This window comes from Macaca nemestrina, chromosome 8, assembly GCF_043159975.1.
Source record: "Macaca nemestrina isolate mMacNem1 chromosome 8, mMacNem.hap1, whole genome shotgun sequence".
Lineage (NCBI taxonomy): Eukaryota > Metazoa > Chordata > Mammalia > Primates > Cercopithecidae > Macaca > Macaca nemestrina.
In genome coordinates, this window is record NC_092132.1 from 136,229,301 (window position 1) to 136,247,129 (window position 17,829).

The window sequence follows — 17,829 nt, forward strand, 5'->3', positions numbered from 1 at the left end:
CATGTAGCTCTCTGTTTTAGTTTGGAGGCCCTGGTCGAGGGGGCAATAGGGATCTTTTGAGCCCAGGCTTATAAAGGTGTGTGGCAGAAGTGTGGGTCACCAGAGGCTATTACTAACTCACCATTTCCCCATGGTGAGGAGCCTACCCCTGACCCTGTGCCAGTCTTGGGTGGACAGCTGCCCTGTCTCCCTCCAATACCTTCTCTGTAGGTCACATTGCTTCCTTGATGAATTCCAACATGTACACCTGGCTAATCCAGCTGAGGAGCTAGTGTTGACTAGTTTCTCTCCATGAAAGAGGTATATACTAGCTGCTTCTAGTCAACCATCTTAAACAATTTGTTCAATTTGTATAGTTTTGATACCCACCAGTGGAAGTATAAGTCTGAGACTTAATTTAGGATTTGATTTTGAGGATGTTTGTCAAAGATGTTAAAAGGCTCAAAACATTTGATTAAATCAGAACTACATGTTATTATAAAATAATAATTCATTTAACCAGAATGATAATGAAAAGGCTTTAAACACAGTACAGGTAGTTATATGGTTATAAAAACCTTAACCCTTTTAAAGGTTAGTGATATGGTTTGGCTGTGTCCCCACCCAAATCTCATCCTGAATTGTAGCTCCTATAATTCCCACATGTTGTAGGAGGGACCCAGTGAGAGATAATTGAATCATGGGGCTGTTTCCCCCATACTGTTCTTGTGATAGTGAATAAGTCTCACAAGATCTGATGGTTTTATAAGGAGAAACCCCTTTTGTTTGGCTCTCATTCTCTCTCATCTGCTGCCATGTAAGATGTGCCTTTTGCCTTCCACCATGATTGTGAGGCCTCCCCAGCCACGTGGAATTGTAAGTCCATTAAACCACTTTTTCTTTATAAATTACCCAGTCTTGGGTGTGTCTTTACCAGCAGTGTAAAAATGGACTATTACAGTTAGTTTTTCTATGTAATTTTTAAAATCTAATAAAAACAACACAGAAGTGATCCTTATAAAAAGTGAAATCTTTGTTTCTTTAGGCTAATTACCAGAAAGATAAACAAAACCTCCTGCAATATGACTGGTTTTCCTTACAGAAAGTCCATTTAGATAACTTGAAAATCAAACCTGCTGAAAAGAGAATTTGAATTAATCACACGAAGGAAGAATGTGCCCATAGTCATAAGTGAACTCTGTATGATAGAGGAAATGAGAAACTAAACCACTGTCACCTTGAGCAGGGAAATGTGACTCTTAGCAACAGCATGGGTCGTTTCCTGGTTATATCAAACACCTTAAACACATGCTAGAAAATGGTCTTCCACAATGAAAGCCTCATTTCAGTCTTAGAAATGAAAGTTCCTTTGGCTTTCTGCCCTCTTATTTACCGGTCCAATTTTCCCTCAAAGCTGGCCATACAAACTGGAATCTCTCTTGCCCAAGGAAGGCCCTAGAAATCAGAACCCCTTTTTCTCAAAACCAGCCATGAAGCCTAAAAATATTACTTAACTTTCTCTCTACTTTTCTGTGTAAGAACTGGCCATAAAAATTATATGACCTACCTTCTTGGACTGTAGGTTGTAAGATCCCCATGCCCTCAGTAGGAAGGGGTACGTGCTCTGAGAGGTCAAGAGGGATCTAGACAGACAGGCCTTGCTGGGTTTCCCCAGTCTCTTAGCATTAGGTTATGCCTTTTAGCTCAATCATATTTTTACATCTGCCCATACCTTGTTGCACCTAAGCATAAGATGGACAGCTTCCCCCTTGTGTTTGAATCTTTATTCTGAAGACTCCAGCATACACACTCCAAACAAATCTGCATGCCTTCTCTTCAACTAATCTATCTTTTTTGAGCTGAATTTTCAGTGATCCTTCAGAGGGCCCCTAGCCCCTACTGATATTAAGAAAACCCAAGAGCACAGAATTAGGTTATAATGGAGAGAAATATTGCTTTGTTTTGAAGCTTTCTTTTGTAACAGGACCCAATTGGAGACACTGGTTATTTTGTCAAGGCTTTGACTGGAATGGCATAATTTTAAGAAATTGAGATTTGTTTATGAAACTGACAGAAGCCTTTTGGATAACACTGTCCCCATACCTTGTTCTTACAGTTTATTTACAGGTTCCTTTGCAGGTTTCTGAGTAAAGAATGTCACTTTCTGACAGGCATAGGCCCTGATGGTTGAATGTCATCAGGCACGAAGGTTGTTGAAGGCCTGGCTTGAACTACAATCCAGAAGGATCTGTAGATTGCCACTGCAATCTGAAGATGCCTCAGAGACACAGGAAAAACTAATCTGTAGATGGGTTACTCCAGACAGTAACCTTTGCTTCTGTTCTCTTTCTATAGAAATGCCACTTATTAGAAAGCTAATTACCTACACCATATATAGAGGCCTAGCGCATCTGCAGTGCCACCTCCTGGAATAGGACATGACTGTTTAACTGAACTGACCTCTTCTCAGTACTAAAAAACTTACTGAAAACAGATATAAGAGGATCTATTTAAATGTGCTTTTTTTCTATTATTCCAAATTTGTTTTTCCATTCCTTTTTCTATCTGTATTTCAATACCTCTAACCCAAATCTCTCCAAAGCTATCAGCTTGGCTTTTTGTATGTGACACTTGTTTAAAGTTTCAAAGTGGTGACTGAAGAAAATCAAAATATTTTACCACTAAATACATTTCTTTGACACATTTCAAAATGGCTGCTGCTTGGCCAGTAGGCGGAAGTGGCGTTGCAAAGCTGTCTTAAGTGGGGAAAATTTGCATCAGTGGAGAATGTCCATTAATGCACCCATGCCCCACTCCCCTACATATGCCCTTCCTTAGATGCAAGAGAGATTGAGAATCTGACAACTTTAAAGATGTGAAAAGAAACATTTACCATCAATTCACGTTAAGGGGTGTTCGTTCCATTTACATAAAGAGGCCACCTTTGCTAGCCAAGCTGCTTCTTTCTGTCTCTCTCAACCCGTGTTGCAACTAAACCTAATTTACCTGTTTCTGACCGTGCACTGAGTCTGCATTCTTTACTGTGGTCTCAGAGAATATATGAGTTTCTGTAAATCATTCGGAAGTTGGTCTTCATCCTGAAGTTTCTTGTGTATATAAGTTAACAAATCAATATGCCTTTTCTCCTGTTAATCATGCCAAGAGCCTCCTAAAGTGTGGCCCCCATACAAGCTATACATTGTTTGGCCCCAAAATGGTGGGACATGTCAAAGTGGGGGAGCTACAAATCATAGGTGGATTCAGAGATTTTCTTATTGGAAATTGATTGAAAGAGTTAAGCCTTGTCTAAAGGCTCGCAGTCAGAAGGAAGAAATGCTTGTGTTAAGATAAGGCGAGTTGTAGAAGCCATGGTTCTTTTTATGTAAATGAAACCTCCAGGTAGCAGCCTTACAGTAGAAGATAAAAGATGGTAAATGTCTCTTTTCAGACCTTAAAGGTGTCAGGCTCTTATTTAATCTCTCCCAGATTTGGAAAAGGCCTGGAAAGGGAAGGAGATTGTCTACAGATACAAATTTTTCCACTGAAGGTAGCTTTGAAGTCCATTTCAAAATATGTCAAAGAAGTATATTTTGGAGTAAAATATGTTGATATTTTTCAGGGTCTGCTACCTGTCATGTGATGCTATACTAGAGTGATACTGGAATTTGGTATATTATTGCCGCAAAGAGTCCTTTTTGCCCGTCTTATGATCTCTGTTTCAATGTTAATGATTGAACAGTTGTGCCTAAATTCCAAAAGGGAGGGGGTGTAATGAGGCCTGTCCAACTTTCCTTCTCATTATGTACTGGAATTTCGCTTTTCAGGTTTATCTGGGGTCTCCTTGGCCAGGAGGGAATCTGTTCAGTCTGTTGGGGGGCCTAGGATTTTATTTTTGGTTTACACCTCAAGTTGAAAGTACACTGCAAGTTACTTACCAAGCTCTGCTGACTTCAGTCAGAAATGTGGAACCAGGATAAATGCAATCCTTTCACTTCCTAGGCCTGCAGAAGAAATGCTCTCCCTTCCAAAGTCTGTAGAGGAAGTGCTCCCACTTCTGAAGTCTGAAATTGAAGTGATGTCTTTAGATTTGCAACTGGTCCCATCTCCAGATTCTCATTAGAATCATCCCAGGAATCTCTGGGAAATGTAGCTGCAGGGCCGCAGGTTGCTGCTGTGGATCTCTTATTCAAATTTTTTAATTGAAAAAGTGTGAAGAGTTCTGTTATGTGACGATCTCCATGATATATGCTGGAAGGGCTGTGCCCTTTCATTTCACCTGGTTTCTGCTCTCTGGGAGCCTAATGCCAGACTTCCCATGTGTGATGTGGAAGGTGAGAGCTTGGGAAAAGTCCAGGAAAAGCAGAACCATTAACCTAGAGGAGGCAGAAGAGGAAGATGGAAGGTTTAGTCACATTCTGGGTTTATGGCATACTTTCTCAATCAATTTCTAAAGGCCTCTATGTTTTTTTCTTCCCTTTATCTCTATTCCTTACTCCCACTCACCTCTCTACTCAAAGGTACCATGTAATGTGTCTGAAATAACTGCATGCATGATATGAGTATGACATGTTTTATGATTTTCATTTCTGCTTGTGTTTTTTTTTACATTAATGGCATTGATCCATAACTCTTTCTGTTTTGTATGCATTTCCCTCTAATGTAAATATATATAAATAGCATAATATTTATAATATTACATAATATTTAATGGACACATAATAATTGGACATATTGATGGGGTGCAATATGATGTTCTGATATATGTACACATTGTATCATGATGAAATCATGGTAATTAGCATATTTCGCACCATAAACATTTATCATTTGTTGCAAGAACATTCAAAATCCTTCCTTCCAGCTCTTTGCAATACGCAACACATTATTTTTAGCTGTAGTCACCCTATTGGGCAGTGGAGTACCAGAACTTATTCTTCCTATGTGACTGTAACATTGTGCTTGTTGCTCAGCCTCTTTCCATCTCCCCCACTCCCTTTTCTCCCTAGTCTGTGGTAATCACTATTCTACTCTTAACTTCTATGATATGTTTTCTTCTGATTCCATATATGAGTGAACTTGACAGTTTTCATGATACAATTGTTACCTTGTGCTGTGCCTTCAGCACCTACTGTTCCAGCACATGCCTCTGGTGTCCTGCATGAACTTGGCACTCTCTGTGGGAAGCCTTTTCTTTTTCTTTTGGCCTGTGCTTGGGCAGGTAAACGGATCTGCAAATTAAATCTGCTGGGTACTACCACTCAGCCCAGATGATGGGAACTGGAGACTAAATATCCTTGTGTTCTACATGCTAAGGTGGGATTACTCTTAGGCATGTACAAAACTGCCTCCTTATGCTGTCTAGTGGAATTATGCTCCCTTTCTTCACAGGCAGCCTGCCAACAACACACCTTTTTATTGATTCTCAAGGTGTCCTGGGTTCACTGTTCCACTCCTGCACTGGTGATTCTTTATATCATCTTCTAAATCAAAATAAGCCACTGGAATACAAATCCTTGTCTTGGGCCTGCTTTTAAAGAAACCCAACCTAAGTCTCTTTAACTTACCAGTTCCACTTGTGAAGGACATTTGATTGCCTCCTCCTCCTGGTTATTATCAACACTGATGTGATGAATACCTTTCTAGACATCCCCTGTAGATTAGCAGAGCATCACTGGGATATACATATTAGGAAAGGGATCTGTGGAGGGACAGATCATAGATGTACTGTATTTTTCTTTTGGCACTGCCAGATTTCTTTCCTTTTGTGTAGAAGAATTCCTACTTTCCTCATATCCTGATTGACACTTGGTGTTAGTCACCTTCAAACGTTTGACAGTTTTATGTATCTAAGATGATAGCTCAGGGTTCTTTTCATTTTCACTTCTCTGATTCCCAGTGAATAGGGGTGAATAGGTTCTTCACATACCTATTGACCCTTCACATTTCCATTTGTGAGTTAAATGGCAAGGTTTTAAGAAAGAACTCCTTCTGCCAAATTAGTCAGGACACACAGACGAAGAGAGATGGATTAAAATTCAGATCTTGCTAGAAAATCTTTGGCCAAGGTGGGGATGAGACAGGGGCAGAAGAAATAATTCCAGCATGTAGGATTATGATCTGGACCATTTTTGACAGTGTATGGGAGAGAGATTTTCAATGGATTATGGTCATTTTTCTCCTTGATTGTTGGAAACTTGATGCCTATAATTAAGATGTTACAATACAGATTAGCACATGTATAATTCTGAGATTGCGTCTATTATTGCCAAAGTGTCAGAGATCCTTGTGGATGTCTAGTAAGCACTGTCATGGAAAAACCATGAGATTAGGAGACTTACGGCTAAAAGAGAGTAAGACCAGGGTCCAGAATCCTGGTGTCCAAGGGCCAGAACACTTGAGATTGTAGGGTTGGGGTGTCAGTGGGTTGAGAATACCCTACAGCCTCCAGCAGGGCGGTCATCCAGACTTTCAAGCCAAAGTCTGACCCCATCAAGGTTTTACATGTGGAAGGAAAGCCAAACTGGGGAATATTTGAACTGTCACTGAGCACTCCCTTACCATACAAGCAAGAGATACAGCAATAAACTGGGGTAATAATAGTGATACCGAAAAGAAAGGCTCCCTCTTCACTGTGACACACGCAAGCTGAAAGCGTGCTATTTGTGTTTTAGAAACACTTAAACTGTCAGAGCTAGTTATGTCTTGTTTAAAGCTTCTAACATGTGCTATCTCACTTTTATGTCAAAATTCTATGTTTAGTAATTAATTCTTGGTCCACAAAGAGCAGAGAGTGGCACTGATGACATACTCCCAAAATTTTATCATTTTTTGCTCTTAACTGTAAGTTATTGAATTTCCTGATTTTGTTTTTTATTTCTGAACATAAATGAATAATAAAGGTATATACAACTAAAAAACAAAAACAAACCAAAAACCTCCTTTATTTGTGCAAAGGCACAAAGAAAGGAGTAAAACCTCTCCCTTTCCTGAATGTCCCTGAAGAAGGATTCTATGAGAGCACTGGCTCCAAAGTGAAATTTTTTTGTTTAATATATTTGTTTTAAAATCTGTTTACCAGGACTTCTGGTTTTTACTCCAACAAGTAAAGTTTGGGGTTATCCCTACCATCTTCTTACCAAGGGAAAAACCGAATAAACTGAAACAATCTTCTGAAATCCATCATAGAATTGAGGTCACAGGAAAACTGCTGGCCTGAAAAAAGGAGAGACAGACAGGTAAAATACAGAGAGTGACAGTTTATCCTCAATCTTAGGGATTAAAGCTCAGGATTAGAAGACTACAGCTGGACCATCCTGGCTAACATGGTGAAACCTCGTCTCTACTAAAAAATACATAAAACTAGCCGGGCGAGGTGGCGGGCGCCTGTAGTCCCAGCTACTCAGGAGGCCGAGACAGGAGAATGGCGTAAACCCGGGAGGCGGAGCTTGCAGTGAGCTGAGTTCCGGCCACTGCACTCCAGCCTGGGCTACAGAGCGAGACTCCGTCTCAAAAAAAAAAAAAAAAGAAGACTACAGCTGAAGCCAGAATTTTTAGGAACATGTAACTCAATTCATGAAAACCTGAGTCTCAGTGTAGATAAGCTTGAGAGTTTAAAACTCTTAGGGATTCAGTCTCAGGGGGTCTTTACACTTTTGTGTTTTACCTCCAGGAGACCCACCAAGTTCTTACTGTGAAAATTGGAGTATAATCCCTTCATGCTTCTGGCAGAGGGAGGATAAAAATAACTACTGTAACGTAAGCCCAGAGCAGCTTGCCTTTACCCTCTCCTTCAAGGGAAATTACAAGAGCCTAACTAATGTGAGGTAAGAAAAACATTCAATCCATTCAACTCCATCCCCCTCTAGCTTTCCTGCTTCACTTAAGTGGGGAAAAGCTGAGAAGCACTTTCAAAGGTCATAGCCCAGGACACAGGCTCAGTGGAAGATAGCGACCCAATCGTAGGACTATAGAATGCTCTTTTCCCCATACCTTACAACCACATCAACAGGACTACTGTAAATAATGGAGAATTACAATTGAAAAATTGAAAGTTTCAGAATTTATTTAAGAATGAGTTCCTAGAGAAACCTGAAAACACAAGGGGTGACACAAAGACACTAAGCGAAATTGAAGCCTCAGACACCTGTAGGTACAAGAAACAGTAAGCACAGTATAATTCCTAGCCAGATAAACATAACCGTCGCACTAAACGCCAACCTATGTCAGTACATGTAACCCAAGACGTAATATCCAACTTCTAACATAAAATGACATGAAATGCTAAAATATAAGAACAGACAAGTTGAAACTAAGTATCATAATCTAATTCAGATATGGCAGAGATTTGAGGATTATCCTACCAGGAGTTTAAAATAACAATGATTAATATGCCCAGGTCTCTAGTGGAAAAGTGGACAACATGCAAAATAGATGAATAATGTAAGCATTTAGGTTAAAACTTAAAGAAGAAATCAAAAGTCAGTGTTAGAAATAAAAAACACTGTAATGGAAATAAAGAATGCTTCAGATGGGCTCACCATCATATTATACATGGACAAGGAAAGATTCAGTGACATTGAAGATATGTCAATAGAAAGTTCCCAAACTGAAATTCAAAGAGAGAGAAAAAAACCAGAGTATGCATGAACTGTGAAGTGATTTTAAGAGGTGAATATGTATACATATATATGTGTGTATATATGTATATGCATGTATGTATGTGTGTATATGTGTGTGTGTATATATACACACATATATGCACATACATATGTGTGTATGCATGTGTATATATATGTGTGTGTATATATTTACACACACACACGCACGCACACATGTTGCGGGACTTTTCCTTAGTTCCTTAGTTCACTAAAGATAGGATCCTTGATCCATGGCCATGAAAATTTAGGCTCCTAGATGGTTTGAAGGGTGAGCAAAGCAGAGTTTTATGGGTAGAAAGACAAGAAAAGGGGGAAACAGGGACTCTCCACAAGGCCAGAGTCCCTACTAGAGTGCTTCCTGCCTCGCAGTTTAAATCCCAGTTTCCAGATAGAAAGAGGAGGGGCCAGGATCCTCCCCACTGCAGAAAGCTCCACTTTTTGAGGCACCACCCCAGTGTACAGGCTGATTGGAGTTTTTCTGGGAACCTCTTTGCACTCGCCCATCTCACATATATATGTGTGTCTGTGTATGTGTGTATGTGTGTGCATGTATATATTATGTGTAGATATCTATATCTATAAATCTATATCTATGTCTTTATCTATATCTATATAATGGGAATGCCAGGAGGAGAAGAAAGAGAGAATGGATCAGACTAAATATTAGAAATAATAATTGAAAACTTATTTTCAAAAAATAAAACACCAAACCTCAGATCCAGCAATCTCAGAGAACAGCAAACAGGATAAGTATCTAGTAATCTACACAGAAGAATATTACATTAAACTTCAGAAATTCAGTGACAAAGAGAAAATCCTATTTTATGGTTTTTTTTATTTTTATTTTTTGTGGAGACGAGGGCTTGTTATGTTGACCAGACTGGTCTCAAACTCCTGGCCTCAAGAAATTCTCTCACCTCACCCTCTCAAAATTCTAGGATCATAGGCATGAGCAATTATGCCTGGGCCAAGAGAAAATCTTAAAAGAAGTTGAGGGGAGTGGAAACCATTTTACACACACAGGAAAAGTGATAGAAATAACATTGAATTTCTTATCATAATGCATGGAAACAAGAAGAGAGTGAAGTGAAATATTTCAAATGTTGAAAACATAATCACACCAATCTACAATTCTGTGTCCAGCAAAATTACTCTTCAAAAGATAAGAATAATTGTGATATTCATTACCTCAAACATTTATCATTTCTTTGTGTTGGGAACATTCAAAGTCTCCTTTCTAGCTATTTTGAAATATACTAGACATTCTTGTAAACAGTAGTCACTCTATTATGCCATTGAACACTAGAACATATTCCTTCTATTTTAGCTGCACTTTTGGACCCATAAGCTGACCTCTCTTCATCCCCCATCCTTCCTACCCTTTCCAGCCTCTGATGGCCACCATTCTATTCTCTACCTTTATGTGATTAATCTTTAGCTTCCACATATGAGTGAGAATATGCAATATTTGTCTTTCTGTGCCTGGCCTATTTCACTTAATGTCATTCAATTACATTCACACTGCTGCACATGACAGGATTTAATTATTCCTTATGACTGAAAAACATTCAATTTGTGTGTGTGTGTGTGTGTGTATATATATATGTATATCATATTTTCTTTATCCATTAATCTGTGGATAGACACTTAGGTTGATTCCATCTCTTGGCTATTGTGAATAGTGATGCAATAAACAAGGTGGTACAGATACCTTTTCCGTATACTGATTTCAGCTGGGTATGGACACTCATGCCTGTAATCCCAGCACATTGGAAGACCAGGGTGGCAGGATTACTTGAGCTTAGCAGCTCGAGACCAGCCCGGGCAGCATAGTGAGACCCTGCTTCTGCTAAAAGTCTGGAAAAGACTTATTTCTCTTTCATTTATGAAGCTTAGTTTTGCAGGATGCAGAATTCTTGGCTGGCATTGGTTTTTTTCTTTGAGGAGGCTAAAAATAGACCCTCAGTATTTTACAGCTTATATGGTTTCTGCTAAGAAATCTGCAGGTAGTCTGATGGGATTTCCTTTATTGGTGATTTGACCCTTCTCTCTAGCTGACTTTAAAATTCTTCTCTTTAGCATTGACTTTCAATAGCCTAATGACTATATGCCATGGCAATGTTCATCTTTTATAGTATCTTGCAGGTATTCTCTGAATTTCGTATATATAGATGTCTACCTCTATAGTGAGATCAGATAAATTTTCATGAATTATTCCCTCAAATATGCTTTCCAAATTTCTTACTTTTTTTTCTCTTTCAGGAATGTCCATAAATCATAAGCTTGGCCATATTACATATTCCCATGTTTTTTGAAGGCTTTCTTAAGGCTTTTGACTGCATTTTAAAGTTTCTTTAGTGAATTTTTCATTTCCAGAAGTTCTGTGTTTTTTGTTTGTTTGTTTTGGGGTTTTTTTGTTTGTTTTTTGAGGCGGAGTCTCATTCTGTTGCCCAGGCCGGAGTGCAGTGGCGCTATCTCGGCTCACTGTAAGCTCCATCTCCTGGGTTCATGCCATTCTCCTGCCTCAGCATCCCAAGTAGCTGGGACTACAGGTGCCCGCCACCACGCCTGGTGAATTTTTTGTATTTTTAGTAGAGACAGGGTTTCACCGTGCTATCCAGGATGGTCTCGATCTCCTGACCTTGTGATCCACCTGCTTCAGCCTCCCAAAGTGCTGGGATTACAGGCATGAGCCACCACGCCCGGCCAGTAGTGTTTTTTTTTAATATAGCTATTTTGTCGTACATATCCTAAGTTATTTTTCTTGTTTCTTTAAGTTGATTTTCAAGTTTCTGCTGGATCTCACTGAGCATTTTTATAATCCATATTTTGAGTTTTCTATCTGTCACTTCAAAATTTTCATTTTGGTTAGGATCCATTGCTAGAGAACTAGTATGATCCTTTGGCGGGGTTGGGGTGGGGTGTAGCAATGCTATTTTTTTCATGGTTCCAGGGTTCTTATGCTGGTTCCTTCTCATCTGAAGAAGCTGTCACATCTTATTTTTGAACGTACTTTCATTTGGATGAGACTCCGTTCCTTGAGGTTTTGATTGTAGTATGTGTTGAGTAGGGTCCTTTAGTTTTCTTCTGAGTGCTGGTAGGGGGCCAAGATGCTGTATGAATTCCTTGGTTATAGATAACCTTAGTGTAGTGGTTTCTTCAAATGATGATTGTCTCTAGGTTGTAGTAGCAGTATACTGGACATGTGAGCAGGTTCACTGCATCCTTCAGAAACAGGAGGTAGAGGTCTCAGGAACTTTATCTCATTTCCCTGTACTGTGCACTTCTGTCAGCACGTAACACACTGGGCTGTATAGTTTGATCTCCAGGCCAGTAGATAGTGCTTGCGGATAAGAGCCAGCTAAGCACTGTGCAGTTGTGTTAGCAGAAATTGTGACGCAGCTTGACCTCACAGCCAGTAGGTGGTGCTTGCAGGAGAGGGTCAGCTGTGGTGGTGGCACTGGGATTTTTGCTTGGCCTTTGTTGGGAGCAGGCCCCCCAAAATCTGGCCATAAACTGGTACTAAAACTGGCCATAAACAAAATCTCTGCAGCACTGTAGCATGTTCATAATGTCCCTAACGCCCACGCTGGAAGGTTATGGGTTTACCCGAATGAGGGCAAGGAACACCTGGCCCACCCAGGGCGGAAAACTGCTTAAAGGCGTTCTTAAGCCACGAACAATAGCATGAGTGATCTGTGCCTTAAGGACATGCTCCTGCTGCAGGTAACTAGCCCAACCTATTCCTTTAATTCAGCCCATCCCTTCGTTTCCCATAAGGGATACTTTTAGTTAAGTTAATATATATAGAAACAATGCTAATGACTGGTTTGCTGTTAATAAATATGTGGGTAAATCTCTGTCTGGGGCTCTCAGCTCTGAAGGCTGTGAGACCCCTGATTTCCCACTTCACACCTCTATATTTCTGTGTGTGTGTCTTTAATTCCTCTAGCACTACTGGGTTGGGGTCTCCCCGACTGAGCTGGTCTCAGCAGGCCTTTGTTAATCAGAAGAAGTGCTTAGGTGGCCTAGGCAGTGGACTGGTGGGAAATTCCCAGGGGTCAGCATACCATGCTGTGCCACTGAGGGAATTGGAGGGGACAAAGCTGAGCAGGGATGGGCTGGGCAAGCCCATGACCTGGCTCCCTAAGGTAGGTCAAATGTTGACCCTAGTGAGGGTCAAGGGACAGCTGTCAGATTGCTGGGGCAACCCTCCAGGGAGGGGTGGAGGAGCTTCTGCACCAAGGGGCCCACATGGGGATAGAGGGGTACCCTGAAATCTATAACCTAGCAGGCTGCAGTAGGACAAGCCCAGCTCCCACAGCCACAACTCAGTAGGTCTCCCTCCAGTATCTGGTTACTGGCAGCAGGCCAGGTTGGCAAGGCTAGTTTCAAGCAGTCTTCATTCAAATGCTGAAGCCACCCCAGGCTGTGAGACCCTCCCGGGGACAGAAACTATGGCTCTGAGGCCGTACCCTTCCCAGTTTGGTCCTGCCAAGGGGAGGACCTCCAGCTCCCACTCTGCAGCATGAACCCATGGCACACTCTTCTCTCAGTCCTGGCAGTAGAGGCTCTTCTCTTGCTAGAGATGAGATCACAAATCTTATCTCCGTGACCCTGGATGGTATGCTTAAGTCCTATACACAGGATCAGGCCAGTGGACTTCTCTGCCTTCTGACACTAGCACTGGTTGTGATAGGGAAGGATGGATTGCACCCTGTTTGCCAGCAGAACACTTGCAGAACAATGGTGCATGTGTTTTGGGCCTGCCACTGGGAAAGGTGGAACTCTCTCCATAGGAACGGCTGGGAGGCAACTTTGGGGGAGACTGGCAGACATGGGATATGTAATCTAAATGTGCCTTGGTACCACAGCAATGGCAGTGGAACCTGTCCTGGGGGTGTATGAGAGCTCCCAGACTCCCCATCAGTCTGTAGCCTGGCGCACAGCAGCATCAGTGGCTGCCTCAAAGAAGGATACAGAGCCTTGGCGGGTGGTTTTCCAGAGTGTCTTTTGACAATTTTAAAATTAGATTATTACTATTATTTTTCTCTTGAGTTGTTTGAGTTCTTTATATATTCTAGTTATTAATCCCTTGTTGGATGGATCGTTTTAAAACATTTTCTCTCATCCAGTGTGTTTTCTCTTCACTGTGTTGATTGTTTTCTGTACTGTGAAGAAACTTTTTAGTTTAAGTTCCATTTATCTGTTTTTGTTTCTGTTGTCTGTGCTTTTGAGGCCTTACTAAAAAGTCTTTGCTCAGACCAGTGTTCTGAAGTGTTTCCTCAAAGGTTTCTTCTAGCAGTAAGGGAGGAGACCACCCCTCATATTGTCTTCTGCCCAATTTCTGCCTCCAAAAAAAGAAGAAGTAAAAACTAAAAGACAGAAGTGAAATCCACAAGCAGACAGCCCGGTGCCACACCCTGAGCCTGGTAGTTAAAGATCAACCCCTGACCTAATGGGTTATGTTATCTATAGATTACAGACATTGTATAGAAAAGCACTGTGAAAATCCCTGTCCTGTTGTGTTCCAATCTAATTACTGGTGCATGCAGTCCCCAGTCACATACCCCTTGCTCTCAATCAATGACGACGCTCTCAAGTGGACCCCCTTAGAGTTGTGAGCCCTTAAAAGGGACAGGAATTGCTCACTCAGGGAGCTCGGCTCTTGAGACAGGAGTCTTGCTGATGCTCCCGGCCGAATAAACCGCTTCCTTCTTTAACTCGGTGTCTGAGGGGTTTTGTCTGTGGCTTGTCCTCCTGCTATAGTAGTTTCATAGTTTCTGGTCTTAGATTTAAGCCTTTAATCAATTTTTTATTTAATTTTTGTATATGATGAGAGATACAGGTTTGATTTCATTCTTCTGCGTATGAATATTGTTTTTCCAGCACCATTGACTGCAGAAACTGTCCTTTCCCCATTGTACATTTTTTGCACCTTTGTCAAAAATGAGTTGGCTGTAAATATGTGATTTTATTTTTGAGTTTATTCTGTTCCATTGGTCTATGTGTCTGTTTTCATGGCAGTAACACTGTGTTTTGGTTACTACAGCTTTGTAATATACTTTGAAGTCCAGCAGTGTGATGCCTACAGCTTTGTTCTTTTTTCTAAGCATTTCTTTGGCTGTTCAGAATCTTTTGTGGTTCCATTTGAGTTTTAGAATTTTTTTTCTATTTCTGTAAAGAGTATTATTGATATTTTGGTAAAAATTGCATTGAATCTGTCTATCATTTTGGGTAGTACGGATTGATTTTAACAATATCAATATCAATTCTTCCAATTTATGAACATGGTATATCTTTTCATGTTGAGGTATCATTTTCAATTTTCTTTATTGATGTTTTCTAATTTTAATTATAGAGTTCTGTCACTTTTTTGGTTAAATCTATTTCTAGGTATTTTTTAAATCTATTGTGAATGGATTTCTTTTTTTTTTTTTTTTTTTTTTTTTTTTGCTCTCTTGATTTCTTTTTCAAGTTGTTCCCTATTAGCATATAGAAATGCTACTGATTTTCTATGTTGATTTTGTATCCTGCAAACTTACTGAATTTATTACTTCAAATAGTTTTTTGGTGGAGTCTTTAGGTTTTTCTAAATATAAGAACATCTCATCTTCAAACAAGAACAATTTAACTTCTTTTTCTCCATTTGTATGCCTTTCATTTATTTCTCTTATCTAATTGCCCTGGGTAGGATTTCTGGTACTATGTTGAATAAAAATGATGCAAGTAGGCATCCTTGTCCCATTCCAGATCTCAAAGGAAAGGTTGTCAAGTTTTTTATTGTTCAGTACGATGTTAGTTATTGGTTTGTCATATGTGGCCTTCATTGTTTTGGGATATATTCTTTCTATACACGGTTTGTTAGGATTTTTTTGTTGAGAAAGGATGTCATATTTTATTGAATGCTTCCTTGGCACCTATTGAAATTATCATATGCTTTTTGTCTTTCATTTTGCTAATATGATGTATTATGTTTATTGATTTCTGCATGTTGAACCATTCTTGCATCTCTGGGATGAACCCCACTTGATCAATGAAGAGTAATTTTTTAGAATGCGTTGTTGACTTTGGTTTATTAGTACATTGTTAAGCATTTTTGTATATATGTCCATCAGGAATATTGACATGTAGTTTTGTTTTTTCAGTGTGTCATTGTCTGGCTTTGGTATCAGGGTAATACTGGCCTTGTAGAATGTGCCTGAAAGTATTCCTTTTTCTTCAGTTTTGTGAAAGAGTTGGAAAATTGGTATTAGTTCTTTAGATATTTAGTAGAATTCAGCAGTGAAATGATCAGGTCCTGGGCTTTGTTTTTGATGGAAGACGTTTGGGGAAAGGGCTTTTTAATTATTGCTTTAATCTTGTTCCATTACTGGTCTGTTCAGACTTGTTGATCCCTTTCTATTGTTATTTATTTTCGATGTCATTTATTTCTTCTCTGACGTTTATTATTTGTTTCTATTCTGTGTTTGGTTTATTCCTGCTTTTCTAGTTCTTTGAGGTATATAGTTTTGTTATTTATTTAAAGTCTTTCCACTTTTTATGTAAATATTTATTTTTATAAGCTTCCCTCTTAAGTCTGTGTTTGCTATACCTTAAAAGGATGTTGTGTCTCTGTTTTTGCTTTAAGAAATTTTTAGAACATTAAAAAAAAGTACTCATTGACTCATTGGTCATTCAGGACTGCTTTGTTTAATTAATATGTATTTGTGCAGTTTCCAAAGTTCTTCCTGTTATTGATTTCTGGTTTTATTCCATTGTGGTCAGAAAAGATATTTGATAGGACTTCAGTTTTTTGAATTTACTGAGATTTGTTTTGTGACCTAACATGTGCTCTATAATGACGAATGTTTCATGTGCTGATGATAAGAGTGTGAATTCTGCAGCAGTTGGATGAAATGTGCAGTAATTGTCTGTTAGGTCATTTGTATAGCGTGTAGTTTAATTCCAGTGTTTCATTGTTGATTTTCTGTCTGGATGACAACGAAAGTGGGGTGTTGAAGTATCCTACATTATTGTGTTGCAGTCTGTCTCTCCCTTTAGATCTTTCAATATTTGTTTTATATGTTTGGGTACTCCAATGTCGACTGCAAATATATTTATAATTATTATATCCTTTTGCTTCTTTATCCATTTATCATTACATAATGACCTTATTTGTCTTTTATGACTGTTTTTAACTTAAAATCTATTTTATCTTGTATAAGTATTCCTGCTCTCTTTTGTTTTCCATTTGCGTGGAATATCTTTTTCCATCTCTTCACTTTTAATCTATGTGTTTCTTTATAGGTGAAGTGAGTTTCCTGTAGGCAGTATGTGGCTGAGTGTTTTAGGTTTTTTTTTTAATTCATTCAGTTACTTGATGTCTTTTAATTAAAAATTTATTCTATTTACCTTCAATGTTATTGATAGGTAAGTCCTTACTAGTGCCATTTTGTTATTCTTTTTTTTGTTGTTTTGTAACTCCACTTTTCCTTTATGACTGTCTTCCTTGGTGGCTAAGTGATTCTCTTGGGTAGTATGTTTTCATTCCTTGCTTTTTATTTTTAATGTATCTATTCTAGGTTTTTGCATTCTGTTACCATAAGGCTTATAAAGAACCATCTTATAGTTACAAATCATTTTAAATTTATAACACCTTGGCTTTGATTATAAAGGAAAGAAAAGAAGACAAAACAAAAACTAAATAACTGTATACTTTATCCTCCCACTTTTTGATTTTGTGTCGTCTCAATTTATATCTTTGTCATATTTCCTACCTCTAGATCTGGGGTGGATCTGGAAGTGCCATGTGGGAGTAACGGTCTGGAATCTGATGCTTCAGGATTCTGCCTTGTTCTGTGTTTTACCGGAGCAGGGCTGGCGCTAGGTTGCAAGGCCCCTGTACCCTTTCCTCTCCTCCCCCCAAGCAGAAGGGGTCTCTCTGCTGCACTTTCTGGAGCCGAGGGTGTAGTAACCTGGGCACCCTTGTGGCTGCTATAGCTAGTGTTGTACTGGGTCACACCCTGAACTTACAACCTCCTAAACCAGTGCAGCACCAGGGCTTTCCCAAGTACCCCATTTGTTCGACGTGGCTGGCTGCCATTGAAATGTATTTGGGTCCCTGAGACTACTTTAGTCAGTCAATGGTGAAGCAGTCTGGGACTTGAGATCCCCCCAAGAGGGGAACGGATTCTCCTCTGCCTCAGGGCAG

The 17,829-nt window shown here is 39.6% G+C and overlaps 1 long non-coding RNA gene across 5 annotated transcripts in view; it reads left to right on the top strand.

The window, feature by feature from the left end:
• LOC139355905 (uncharacterized) overlaps positions 1 to 17,829 on the top strand; it is a 166,429-nt gene that overhangs the window by 22,027 nt on the left and 126,573 nt on the right. Inside the window, exon 3 of one of the 5 annotated variants that reach the window (XR_011607194.1) lies at positions 7,649 to 7,802. The exons of the other annotated variants lie outside the window; for them this stretch is intronic. This is a non-coding gene — a long non-coding RNA (uncharacterized lncRNA). The remainder of the gene's footprint in view (positions 1 to 7,648; positions 7,803 to 17,829) is intronic. 5 annotated transcript variants of the gene reach the window in all.